Source organism: Rana temporaria, chromosome 6, assembly GCF_905171775.1.
Source record: "Rana temporaria chromosome 6, aRanTem1.1, whole genome shotgun sequence".
Classification (NCBI taxonomy): domain Eukaryota; kingdom Metazoa; phylum Chordata; class Amphibia; order Anura; family Ranidae; genus Rana; species Rana temporaria.
In genome coordinates this window covers 50,182,691-50,194,753 of record NC_053494.1, presented here as the reverse complement: position 1 = coordinate 50,194,753, position 12,063 = coordinate 50,182,691, and the positions used below count along the sequence as shown (strand labels likewise).

Below are 12,063 nucleotides of genomic sequence, written 5' to 3'. Positions count from 1 at the left end.
AAACCATCCTCTTTATAACATACCTAAGAGGGTTTAAAAAACCTTAGAATTAGGTTCAATCAAACAATTTTAAAAGAAAATTTAACATATGGGAAGAATAATAAAGAATATATATTATTCTTGTCAAAATAAAGGAAAAGAACAATATATGTATGCAAAACTTGTTCCTTATTCATATAATAAAAAAAAAAGAAACAACATAAACAAAATAATAAGAGAGAAAGAGAAATAATGATAGAGAAAAAAAGACAGCATTATAAAAGAAAGAAAGATAGAGAAAGAGAAAGGAGTAAGAGAAGAGATAAAAGAAGGACAAAGAGCCTACCTGCCAAAAGTGCACATCAGTCCAAAGCGAAAGCTAATACTAAATCCGCAAGGTATATGAGATTCCCAAAAATTTCAACCAAGGCTCCCATATTTCATTGAACTGGGTAAGTTTATCCATCATGGAGCCAATTCTTTTTTCTTGTTCCATTATCCATGTGACTTTTCTTTTCATACTTAGTATAGAAACCGATGGTTTCTTCCAGGCAGCTGCTATAGTAATTCTAGCACCCGTCAAGATAAATAATATCAGTTTTCTGATAACCTTTTGAACCTGAGGTATCAAACCATTCAGCAAAGACATGGCCGGGGACTGATGTAAATTACAACCTGTGACCCGTCTAATAATATGGAATACCTTGTTCCAGTATCCACGTATCGTTGGACATTCCCACCCCATGGCATCCTCTAAAGCACAATCTTTCAAGTCCCATTCATCATGAAGTTCCCTCTCCCAAGCTAGCATATGAGGTAATTTATTATCATTTGCCGCAAGTGATTTATATATAACCAAAATAACTCCCCTTCTCTCCAAAGCTTGATCACATTTATGCTCATACGGAGATAGACGTCCAGATACAATTTTGTCTGTCCAAAGTTTCTGAGCATAATTGTATATTTGAGAAAATCTCAATTTCTCAGAGGAAGGAAGATTAAAATTATCCACAAAATATTGTTCAGAAAGAGGACCTAAATGTGAAAAAAAAACGCCCAATACGGTACACCCCCTTGTCACGCCACCAAAAATATAAACAATATAGTAAATTGTAGGATAACAGAAGGTTAAACCATGACCCAGAATGAAGGGAGAGTATATCCTCCCTCCCCTCATTCAAACACATGACCTTAGAACAGCCTAGGTACCTACTCCCTAGGATGACCAAATGTCGACCCAAGAAGCAAGCTGAGGCCCAATGCCTCACCGCCGGCCGCCGGCGACGGTTAAATAATCATAAATGAAATTCTTGTGTAAGAAGAAATTGACTCAAAAAGGCATAGTAAATATAACAAATATTAAAATGAATTTTCCCAGATTGGCACAAAAAAATTTAAAAACACACTCCAACCCCTCCCTTAACCCTTCAAAATATATAATCATATGCTTAAAAAAAAACACTCCAACCCCTCCCTTAACCCTTCAAAACATATAATCATATGCTAAAAAAAAAAAATGGAAAATTATATATTAATCAATAAATCTAATATTTATGTTTATATATATTTAAAAAAATATCGAAAAATCCATGTTCCCTGGGAAAATGCAGACAAAAAATGTTTTGGTGAAACCATTTCTACCAATCGTAAGAAAAAAAAAAGGACGACCATCCGAAGGAAAAAAAAGGAATCCAAAGAAATGTATCTCATCTTCAGGTAGCAAAGTCATTCTTAACCTTCCTGTGCTTGACTCTGTTCCAGGTAGAAGAATTTGGGCTAATAGGGGTTTGTCTTTTGGCCGAATTTTGCTGGGTAGGCGTAGTATCCATGTCCGGTTCGACAAAAATAATCTTCAGATCCAATAATAGTCTTTCACCCTCCTGAAAATTGTGAACTACATAATGTCTGCCATTATATGAAAATTTCAGTGCGAACGGAAAGGCCCATTTATACCTGATGTCCTTTTTCAAGAGGGCAGACAATAAAGGTTTTACCGCTCTTCTCCTCTGTATCGTGTACGGGGAAATATCAGAAAATATTTGGATGGTTGTGCCCTGTAATTGTTCATGTTGTCGAGATTTTTTCATTATTTCTTCCTTGACGGAATAATAATGAGGTTTGACTACCACATCCCTCGGTGAGCCGTCCTTTCTCAATGGTCCGAGGGACCTATGTGCACGGTCCAATTCCAATTTGTGAGTTGGAATAGATGGAATCAGAACTTTAATAATGTCCTGTATTGCAGTATAAACATCAACAATGGATTCAGGCAATCCTCTGACCCTGAAATTGTCCCTCCTTGATCTGTTCTCGAGATCGTCGATCCTAGCCTGAGCAGCTTCCAGCTGTTCTTGCAGAAATAACAAATGGTCAGCATTCTGATCAATTCTGGCAATATTGATATCCAGTTTGTGTTCAATAGTTTCAATTCTGTTTCCAAGACATTGCAAGTCGGCCCTAATGTCTCTAGTGATTCTCTCAGCATTCTGTGCCAGTCCCCTGTCCAGCATTTCAGATATTCTGTTAAACAAATCAGTCACATTGAAGGAAACATCAAGAGCCTGTTCAGCATTAGTATGCACATTAACAGGGTTCTGTGAGGGAATCTCTGCAGGAATTATATGTCCAACATAACTTGGAATCACTCCTTCCTTCAGTGCAGTGGAATACAGAATAGGAGATGTGTCAGAACAAGATGCCTGAGGTAAAGATGCAGCCAGCAAAGGAGATAAAACTGGCATGTCAGACGTGGAGGCCTCTGTTGTTTCCAGTGTGAGCATCTGAGGTACGGCGGCCATTTTGATGAGAGTCTTTTTCATAACAGACCCTTTATTAATATTCCTGCCTTTCCTGTGATATTTGCCTGTCATGGACCAGTTTTTTACTGTACTCTCCACCCGCTGGTGTCAATCCAACTCCCTCAGCAGGTCTAATAGCCCGGTAATTACCGTATAACGGCCGTCTATGAGGAGAGTCACCGCTCCTATGGCCTGTCTCCTATCAGGCTCTTAAACTTGTTTCCTGTCGTATCAATTGAGATGTCCGGTACCGTTCGAATCACCAAAGATTCCGCTATTCGCGGATGACGTTATCGTGGGTGTATAGGATCCAAATCTCCGGTCATCGTCGCTAAACAGCTGGCGGTGAGCGGAGCTCCGTTCCTAAGCTGCCATCTTAGGAGCTCCAGGGGGCATGGCTGGGCCTGCTTTTCTTCAGCAGGGACAGGGAAGATGGTTAAAATTGATGGGAAGATGGATGGAGACAAATACAGGACCATTCTGGAAGAAAACCTGATGAAGTCTGCAAAAGACCTGAGACTGGGATGGAGATTTGTCTTCCAACAAGACAATGATCCAAAACATAAAGCAAAATTGGGACGCTGAAGAAGTCCCGCCTACTCTGGGACGTAACGCGTACGAGGGGGAGGAGTCACGTCGACGTCACCCGCGTTCGCCTGCCTCCCGAGACCTACACGCTGACTGTTTCGATCCGGAAGCGTTGAGCTCCGGTTACATGCTGTTCGCTATACACTCGGCTGAGAGTGTCTGCAAATGTGAGTGTTTTTATACTGAATATGTTTTAAATTAAAGTTTTTTCAAACAGAGAGCACTAGTCCTTCTCTTTTGTTGCCTTTTCGGTCCATGGAATACGTTTTGGGAGATTGCTGAGTTGTCCTACTGATTGCTGGTTCCATCTGGGGATGCACAGAGCTGACTTCTTGTATGCTGCTACCATCTATTACTTGGAGGATATGTTATATGCTTTTTGACCTAGCCACAGGTCGAATTGCTGAGGTGAGAGGCCATCCATAGCCTTGGTGGAGGATACCCCTTTCCTGTGGGTCACTGATCTTATGAAAGATTGCTGCACGATTTGTCACTATTGTTTTTTGGAGCACCTCTTTATCACCTTGCACTTTATGGACTTTTATTAATTGTTACTGATTTTGTTATTTATAGATTTTTTGTATTTGCGCTGCACTATTTACTTATTTAATTTCACTTTGAGATATTTTTTGGATTATATCTGCAGTGCTGGCTTGCAATTTATTTAGTTTATGTTTATGAGGTTTTTGATTTTCCAGCGCTGAATTATTTCACTTTTTAAACACAGCATAAGACAGACTTACATGTCTATAAATTCCCAGTCCTAGCTTTTAACCTTTCTTAAATAATGGTACTGCTTCAGTTGTATGGGAGTCTTGTGGAAGTGACCCAGTTAAAGGAGAGTTGAAAAAGTAAGATATAGTGTCCTGTCAGTGGCAAATCGTAATATTCTTTAGTGCACAAAGATGGATACCATGTGGACTGGGAGCTTTATCAGTCATAATTTTCTTGGACAGAAGTATACCAATTTTTGGGTTATGCAAGTAATGACAAAAGGGAAACATTGTCTATATCTCTTCACCTTACTTTCTGACACTTATTGAGACAGTTGAAAATAATACACTTTAGATTTAATCTTTTCCTTTGTTTTCCACAGCTATTCTTTCTATTAAATAGTGTTTATTTTTCTTAGAGTTTATGGACTTAATATATATATAATTAACAATACTTTTTGTTTTTAATTTTGTGGTAGCCTGGCTTCTCTATTTGCTTCTCTATTTACTTTGTATTATTATCCTTAATAATCTTAAAGCTCTATTCCATTCAGAACAGCCCCAAAAAAACAATATAACCCCCCCCCCCCAAACTAATCACTGCAGTAAAAAAAAAATCAAAACTTAAAGTTCAAAATGATGCCACAGCAAGGGATGGCAATGATGAGTCTATGGGATTGGTTTACAGGGCATTTTTAAAACCCTTTGAGAGGTCTGAAATTTGAAAACATAAGACCAAAGTCCATTAAAATGTATGGGGGTAAATCTTGATCATCAATGTCAAAAAAGGTCATAGAAAGATGGGCGCTGCCATGGGGGACATGTACCAAAACAAACTTATTTTTTTTAAATACTGTACAGCAGGGTGAGGGTCCACCCTTTGATTTAATTTAGTGGCAAACATGGGAAAAACACCACTCCTTTCATGTTTGGGAGATGCATTTAAGCTGTCTGTAGTGGTACAGAATGGTAAATTAACCACTTGCCGACCGCCGCACGCATATGTAAGTCCACAGAATTGCACGGGCAGGCAGATTGGCGTACAGGTACGTCTCTTTAAATCTGCCACCCAGCAGGCGCGCGCACGCCTGCCACGTGTTTTGTGAGCGTGTTCGCAGGTCCCGGGAACTCGATGTTCCCGGCCGGCCCGCGATTGCGGTCGGCAAAGGCAGAACAGGGGGATATTCTGCCTACTGACACTGTCACTGATGGCTGTTCCCTGTGATCGGGAACGGTCATCAGTGACATGTCACATATAGCCATGCCCCCTAACAGTAAGCATCACTCCCTAGGGAACACTTAACCTCTACATTGCGACCTAGTGGTTAACCCCTTCACTGCCAGTGCCATTTTCACAGTAAACAGTGCATTTTTATAGCACTGATCGCTGTAAAAATTACAATGGTCCCAAAAATTTGTCAAAAGTGTCCGATGTGTCCGCCATAATGTCGCAGTCATGATAAAAATCGCTAATCGACCCGACTATTACTAGTAATAAAAAATATTAATAAAAATGCCATAAAACTATCCCCTATTTTGTAGACACTATAACTTTTGCGCAAAAAGATCAGTAAACACTTATTGAGATTTTTTTTACCAAAAATATGTAGAAGAATACGAATTGGCCTAAACTGAGGGAAAAAAATAATTTTTATATATTTTTGGGGGATATTTATTATAGCAAAAAGTAAAAAATATTGATTTTTTTTCAAGATTGTTGCTCTATTTTTGTTTATAGCGCAAAAAAAAATGCAGAGGTGATCAAATACCACCAAAAGAAAGCTCTATTTGTGGGGGAAAAAAGGACGTCAATTTTGTTTGAGATCCACGTCGCACGACCGCGCAACTGTCAGTTAAAGTGACGCAGTGCTGAATCACAAAAAAAGAAGGGGTCTTTGACCAGTGTAATGGTCAGGGGCTTAAGTGGTTAACAACTACAAAATTCCCCCTTGCCCCTAATAGAAAAAAAGATGGCTACACGGCACTGTAGGTGACAGTAGAAAGAAGCTTAATAAATGAGGAGAAACACTGCTGACTTCCATTACCCAATCATGTGCAGGTAAAACATGCATTTTGTTTTATATTTCTTGTATGTGATTAGGTATGCTTTGTAAAATAAAGCTTTGCCTCATTTACTAAGCTCTGGAGCAAATGCCCTTGCAGAGTGATTAGGATCAATTTAAATGTTTTATTATTATTAATATTGTAAGGTATATATCACTGCTTTGTACTATATGAGGTTTCATAGACTTCATATATTTTAAAAGTTGGGTGATAACACAGATTTTGAATATCTACTGGAGCCCCTTGACTCCAAGAGCTATTTTTTGGGAAAGGTGAACATAGGCATTAAAAAAAAAAAAATTATACCTGCCCCCAGCTCAGCTTTGATAAGGGTCAGCCAAGTGTGTACTATATAATGTACTGTATATCAGATTTTTTTTTTTTAAATGATGACAATCTTTTTTTTAAACGTTAAATTGTAATGTACCAAGTTCAGTATCTGCAAATGCCCTGCTGCTCATTATGATTGAAAAACCTAAAATTCCAAATCTGTAAAGTGCTCCTGCAGGTCACTTAATGGTACTGCAACTCATCAGCAAAAAACATTTATGGCCTCAGCATTATATCTTTTGGACAGTGCATGAGCCAAATCTCAGTGCTAGAAATGGCATTTTCCTCTAAGTTTTTTATTGCATTAGCTAGAATGGCTATTAAACACCAGCCTACAATGCATTAAATGGAGTCCTGGATCCGACACAAAATCACTAGTTAAAAGGTTGAAATAGCTTTGTTAATTTCAAAATTAAAACAGATTTTTCTTCATAACAGCAAAATAGTACGTTTTATGCTCCATTTAGCTAACCTTTAGCCAAGATGAAAATGCTCATTAAATTCACATTTAAGCTGGACGTGTGCATCTCTGCTTATGTAATTAATATGATATAATAAATATTAATCAAAATAATACCAGCGCACTGCATAGTCATTAAAATAAATTAAGTATCTGGTGGAGCCAGCAGTGTTTGTGTTATTCTTGATTAACACTAAAAATGCACAAATAAGTCATCCATTGGACATTGGCCTGACGATTGATGAATGCCATTTTAAAGGGAAGAGGTTTCCTTTTTAAATCAATATAAAGAATGAAAAGGAAACAGTTTTTACTTGTAAGAATAAACATAACACTAAGAGTATGGCAGAAAAGTACCTGCCGCTGGGGAATAATGGAAGTGCTACAATGTGACCTAGGTATCTACCAATATTGTGACTATGAAAGTGAATTTCAATTAGAACTACTCTAAAACCTTTGTTTGCGAGCATAATTTGTTCCAGAAACATGCTTGTAATCCAAAGCACTTGTATATCAATGCATTTTTTTTACAGGGTATAAAAGAGAAGAGAGGCACCTCTAAGTGTAGCAATATGTGGCTAAATATTAAATGTAACCATATTGCTACACTTAGAGGCTCCTCTCTTCTTTTTTATACTCAGTTGTGACATGATACTAATCTTATATCAAGACATTGCTTGTATATCAAGGCAACATTTATTAAAACATTTTGCTTGTCTTGCAAAACGCTCTCAAACCAAGTTACTCTCAAACCAAGGTTTTACTGTATAGGAAATACTTGTTTTTCCATCAGGCTTTAGCCCCGCCAAATCACATCGTTCTATATCTAAAGTCCGATGGAATTCATCAAAATTTCAGATGAAAAAACTCTGATGGGGCTACACATCTGACTCTAAAATTTCGATCATGTGTAGGGGGCATAAGAGAGTGTTATTATGTATGGAAAAGCTCAACGTTGAATTAAATAAGTGAAGACTTATTTAATTCAACGATCATGTAATGCAATCTACAACTCCCCTTTCATGTCTGACATTGATAGAATGGGACCTATGTGCATGCCTAGTGTCACTAGCACTTTATAAGCTCATTATTATATATCCAAACTACAATATATCGATTATCAACCATTTCTATTTATACTCTTTAATAGGTTGCTGTTTGGCAGTCGCTCTGTTGGGATCCCCCCTCCCCCCACCCGGCCCGGGTTTTCATTTGGCTGGTGTGTTGGATCCTTCCCACTTTTTGCTGTGGGCCCTTGCAGGCCGTTACATATGGCACACTGGGAGACCGTTTGGGGATTTTAGCCATCCTTGCGGAGATGTTCAACCAGAGGTCCTCCTGTGGATTTTAGTTCAAACTCTGGTCTAGACATAACTGAAACCTACACGCTGTGAGTGGGTAACTATACATGCAAAACTTATTTTGTTTCATAGCACCCACTATTATGTGCTAAGACTGTTTTACTGTTATACATTTATTTTTTGTTACAGCTTGCACCTCAACTTCCTCCGAAGAAGACCCTCATATGGGTTGAAACGCGTCAGAAATTACTTGATCTACATATTAACCACTCATGTTAATTCATGTCATGTACTTTGGTGCAACACTCTATGTGTAAATGTTTTTAGTGTAAACTATACCAGAGCTTATTGTTTTATACTTTTTCTACCATTAAATAATTTTTCTATTTTGTTATACGATTTGTATTCTATTGTATTCTTCATAGCTTTTTGCTGCCTAAAAACCCCACTGGGGAGCTTTTCCATATATACTAATTTCTAGGGGTGAGCAGCACTTTCCCTACCCCCTTGTGTCCTTTTCCGTTCATAAGAGAGTGTTATAACCCAAATAAGGTTTATTTTTGCCATCTGTGTCCCATTGGGGAGATTTATCCTCACTCCCTGTCCCATAGCCAAAACAGTGAGAAGAAATCCTTGCTAATTGAGGGAATCTCTTGGGGACCCTAGGTCAAAAGAACTAGTGTCCCCATTGAAAGATTTCCCCTCTATTACTTTTCTGGGGACAACCCAAAATGTGGGAAGTTCACTTTCAGTGATAATGGTAAACATAACAAATAGAGAGGGTGAAACTCCATAACAGAAACACAGGCAGCAATTAAAGCTGACAGGGGTTCTAATCCCTCTTCACTTTATCCAAAACTAAGCAAAACATTTTGCATTTAGTTATACTTTAAAGTGAATAGAAGACACATTTACCAAGTTCAAGCATACTGTACTAAACCTTTGCCTTTATACCTTGCTATGCAATCCAATGCTGGAGTTTAGTGAAAATATATGTACATCCAGTAGATATAGAACACATAGCTCCCAACTATCCCTGATTTTGAGGGACTGTTTCTGATTTGGAGCAAGGGCCCCCTGTCCCTCTCCCCCCCCCCTCATTTGTCCCTCATTTTGGTCTGATCTATATAGTTGTATATAAAATGGACTTTTTATCTTTCACAAAGTGGTTTCCAGTGCTAAACCTTTCATCCAATTTCTAAATTGCTGCATTTGTAATTTTTAAAAGCCAATATAAAGGAATAGTAATGGTAAAAAAAAAAAGCCCTTGTGGATTTCATTAACTTTTTTTGGTTAATTCTCCTTTAAGGGGGTGTGGCAGGAGGCATTTCCTATGCCTATATATATATATACATATATTTGCTAGTAGGTGTCCCTCATTCCCATCTCAAAATGTTGGGAGGTATGTGAACATGTAACAGTCCCCCCTATTCCACATTAAAGTGCTCAGTGTCTTTCCCAAGGCCCAAGCACTTACTCTGTGGCTAGTGGAGTTTGCATAGCCCTGTGTAAGTTTTAATTTACAAAGGAGATTTTGAAGCAGGCTGGAGTGGCAACAGAGTGTGGAATACAGTAGGAAAGGATTAGTATTTTGCTGTATTAAAAATAATAAGTATAGAACTTTCCTGGCTAGGCAGAATAAACTCAATTAAAATGACCTTACTACCTAGAATTCTCTACATATTCCGCTTCCTCCCCATTTCAATAAGAAAGGACCAGTTAAGGTCTCTTCAAAGTAAATTGCTCAATATTATCTAGGGCAACTCAGGGTACAGAATTCCTAAACATACCTTCTCCACAGGAAAAGGGAGGACTTGGATTGCTACATTTATATAAATACTACATAGCCGCCAGACTGGCCCAATTCTCCACAGTATACTCTAGACTGGAAAAGCCAGACTAGAGTCCAAATAGAAAGGCAGGCTGCCCACCCACTTCACTCTAGACTACCTACTCTGCTGCCCCCAAAAACAGAGACCGCCAATTTGGTCCCCTTCACTCACTCATTCTTATGCTCTTTGGGACAGCATCTGTAACCTTCCAGCCCTAGTTTCAAAAGGGCGAACTCTAGCCCACATATTTCATAACCTGAACTTTCCCCCTGGCTTGGACATCAAAGCCTTCAGATGGTGGCTGGACAAAGATCTGTACCTCATAGGACACTACTTCACAGCCAGGGGCCCACTCACCCTAGGCCACTGTATTAACAATTTGGACCTCCCAGACTCAGATCTCACACTTGTTGCACAAAATATGGATAGAGAAACCTCTTCCACCCAAATTCATGGAATATGAGCTCTGGTGCGGGCAGACCGTGGGGCAAAGGGGAGGCATCTCAATAATCTATGCATCACTCACCCACCTGACAGATAAATCCACCTACATGACAGCATGGAAGGCTGACCTTCAACACAAGTGGGACCTGGCAAGCGGCATGCTTTAAATCATTCTAGGGTATCCCAAACATATCCCTGATGGAAGCAAATTTAAAAGTACTCATGATGTGGTACATGACTCCCACCAGACTTGCAGCCATCTGCCCATCAGCAGATCCAAGTTTCTTTAGGGGATGCCAACTATTGGGCTCGATGGTGCACGTCTGGTGGAAATGTCCCAGAATCAGACCAGTCTGGAAGAGAATCTTTAACCTCATTTACAAGGTCACTGAATGCTCGGTCCCCAGGTCTGCAACTGTCACCCTCCTAAATGCCCATATGCCACATATCTCCAAGCCTAAACAGAAGATGATCCACTTTATACTCCTTGGGGAAAAACTCACCATTGCTAGGGCATGGAAACAGCCAAAGATATCCATTATAGCTGTACAACGCAAGATTTCATGGATTATGGCCCAAGAAAAATTAGCCAGTATCTTGTCGGACAAAACAAAAAAAATTGAAACAGTGTGGGAACCTTGGGCTGCTTTCCAGGGAATCTCCCTCATAGCTGGGGTTCACCCCGATCACCCTCAATCCTCAAGCTAAAGTCAGGCACATGCTCCTTTTCCTTTCCTTCTCTTATTTTCCCCCCTTTCACTTTCTCTTCCCCCTTCATATATCACCCATGTTAGTTTGGTATGATTTGAGGAGATGTCATAATTGGTTAGATTTATAGTTAATCGGCACCACTGAAGGCCTGGTAGCATTCGTAATACCGAGTTGGAGGCGCGCAGAAGCCACCTTTAGCTCTACCTATGTGCCTTCTAGAAGACTTAGGGGCAGGTGGATGTTGGCGGGGGGAGGCCTGGCTGGGGCACAGAATGATCCCATTAGGGGTGCCCGGGTCGGGTATGACCCCCCCGACCAATTGCTCCCTTAGCCCGCATCTCAACTACTTTATTACCGACTAGCCAGGGGTAATGACTTAAGTTTCTCTCATTAAGCCCACATTGGCGCCCTGAAAAACTGATGGGGCCTTGTTGCTGATACCTTGTTTTACATCCCACCCATTTATGATGTTGAATGTCTTGCCTTTTGTCATACTGATATTATGGTATGTCTATTTTCTGTTTTGGAAAATAAAAATCTATTGAAAGTAAAGAATATCTAATACCAGGAACAAATATATCATATATTACAGGTTATTCATCCTTGGGTGTGGTGGCTGCATTTGTTTTCTTTCTAGTCTAAAAACATTTACTACAAGTACTTAAAAATATCTGCTGATCTTGTAAAAATGTTAGTAAACTTGTAACTGAGCAGTGAACTTGTATCCTAAAGCGGAGGTCCACCCGTTTTTTTTTTTTAAAAAGCCAGCAGCTACAAATACTGCAGCTGCTGACTTTTAAAAAATGGACACTTACCTGTCCAGCGCGCTCGCGATGTCAGCAG

At 39.4% G+C, this 12,063-nt stretch overlaps 1 long non-coding RNA gene across 1 annotated transcript; it reads left to right on the top strand.

Moving 5' to 3' along the window:
* Positions 1-7,739: 7,739 nt before the first annotated feature.
* LOC120942633 lies at positions 7,740-8,627 on the top strand. The gene is made up of 2 exons (XR_005750207.1): positions 7,740-8,322; positions 8,423-8,627. It is a non-coding gene; the product is annotated as an uncharacterized LOC120942633 (long non-coding RNA).
* Positions 8,628-12,063: the final 3,436 nt, after the last annotated feature.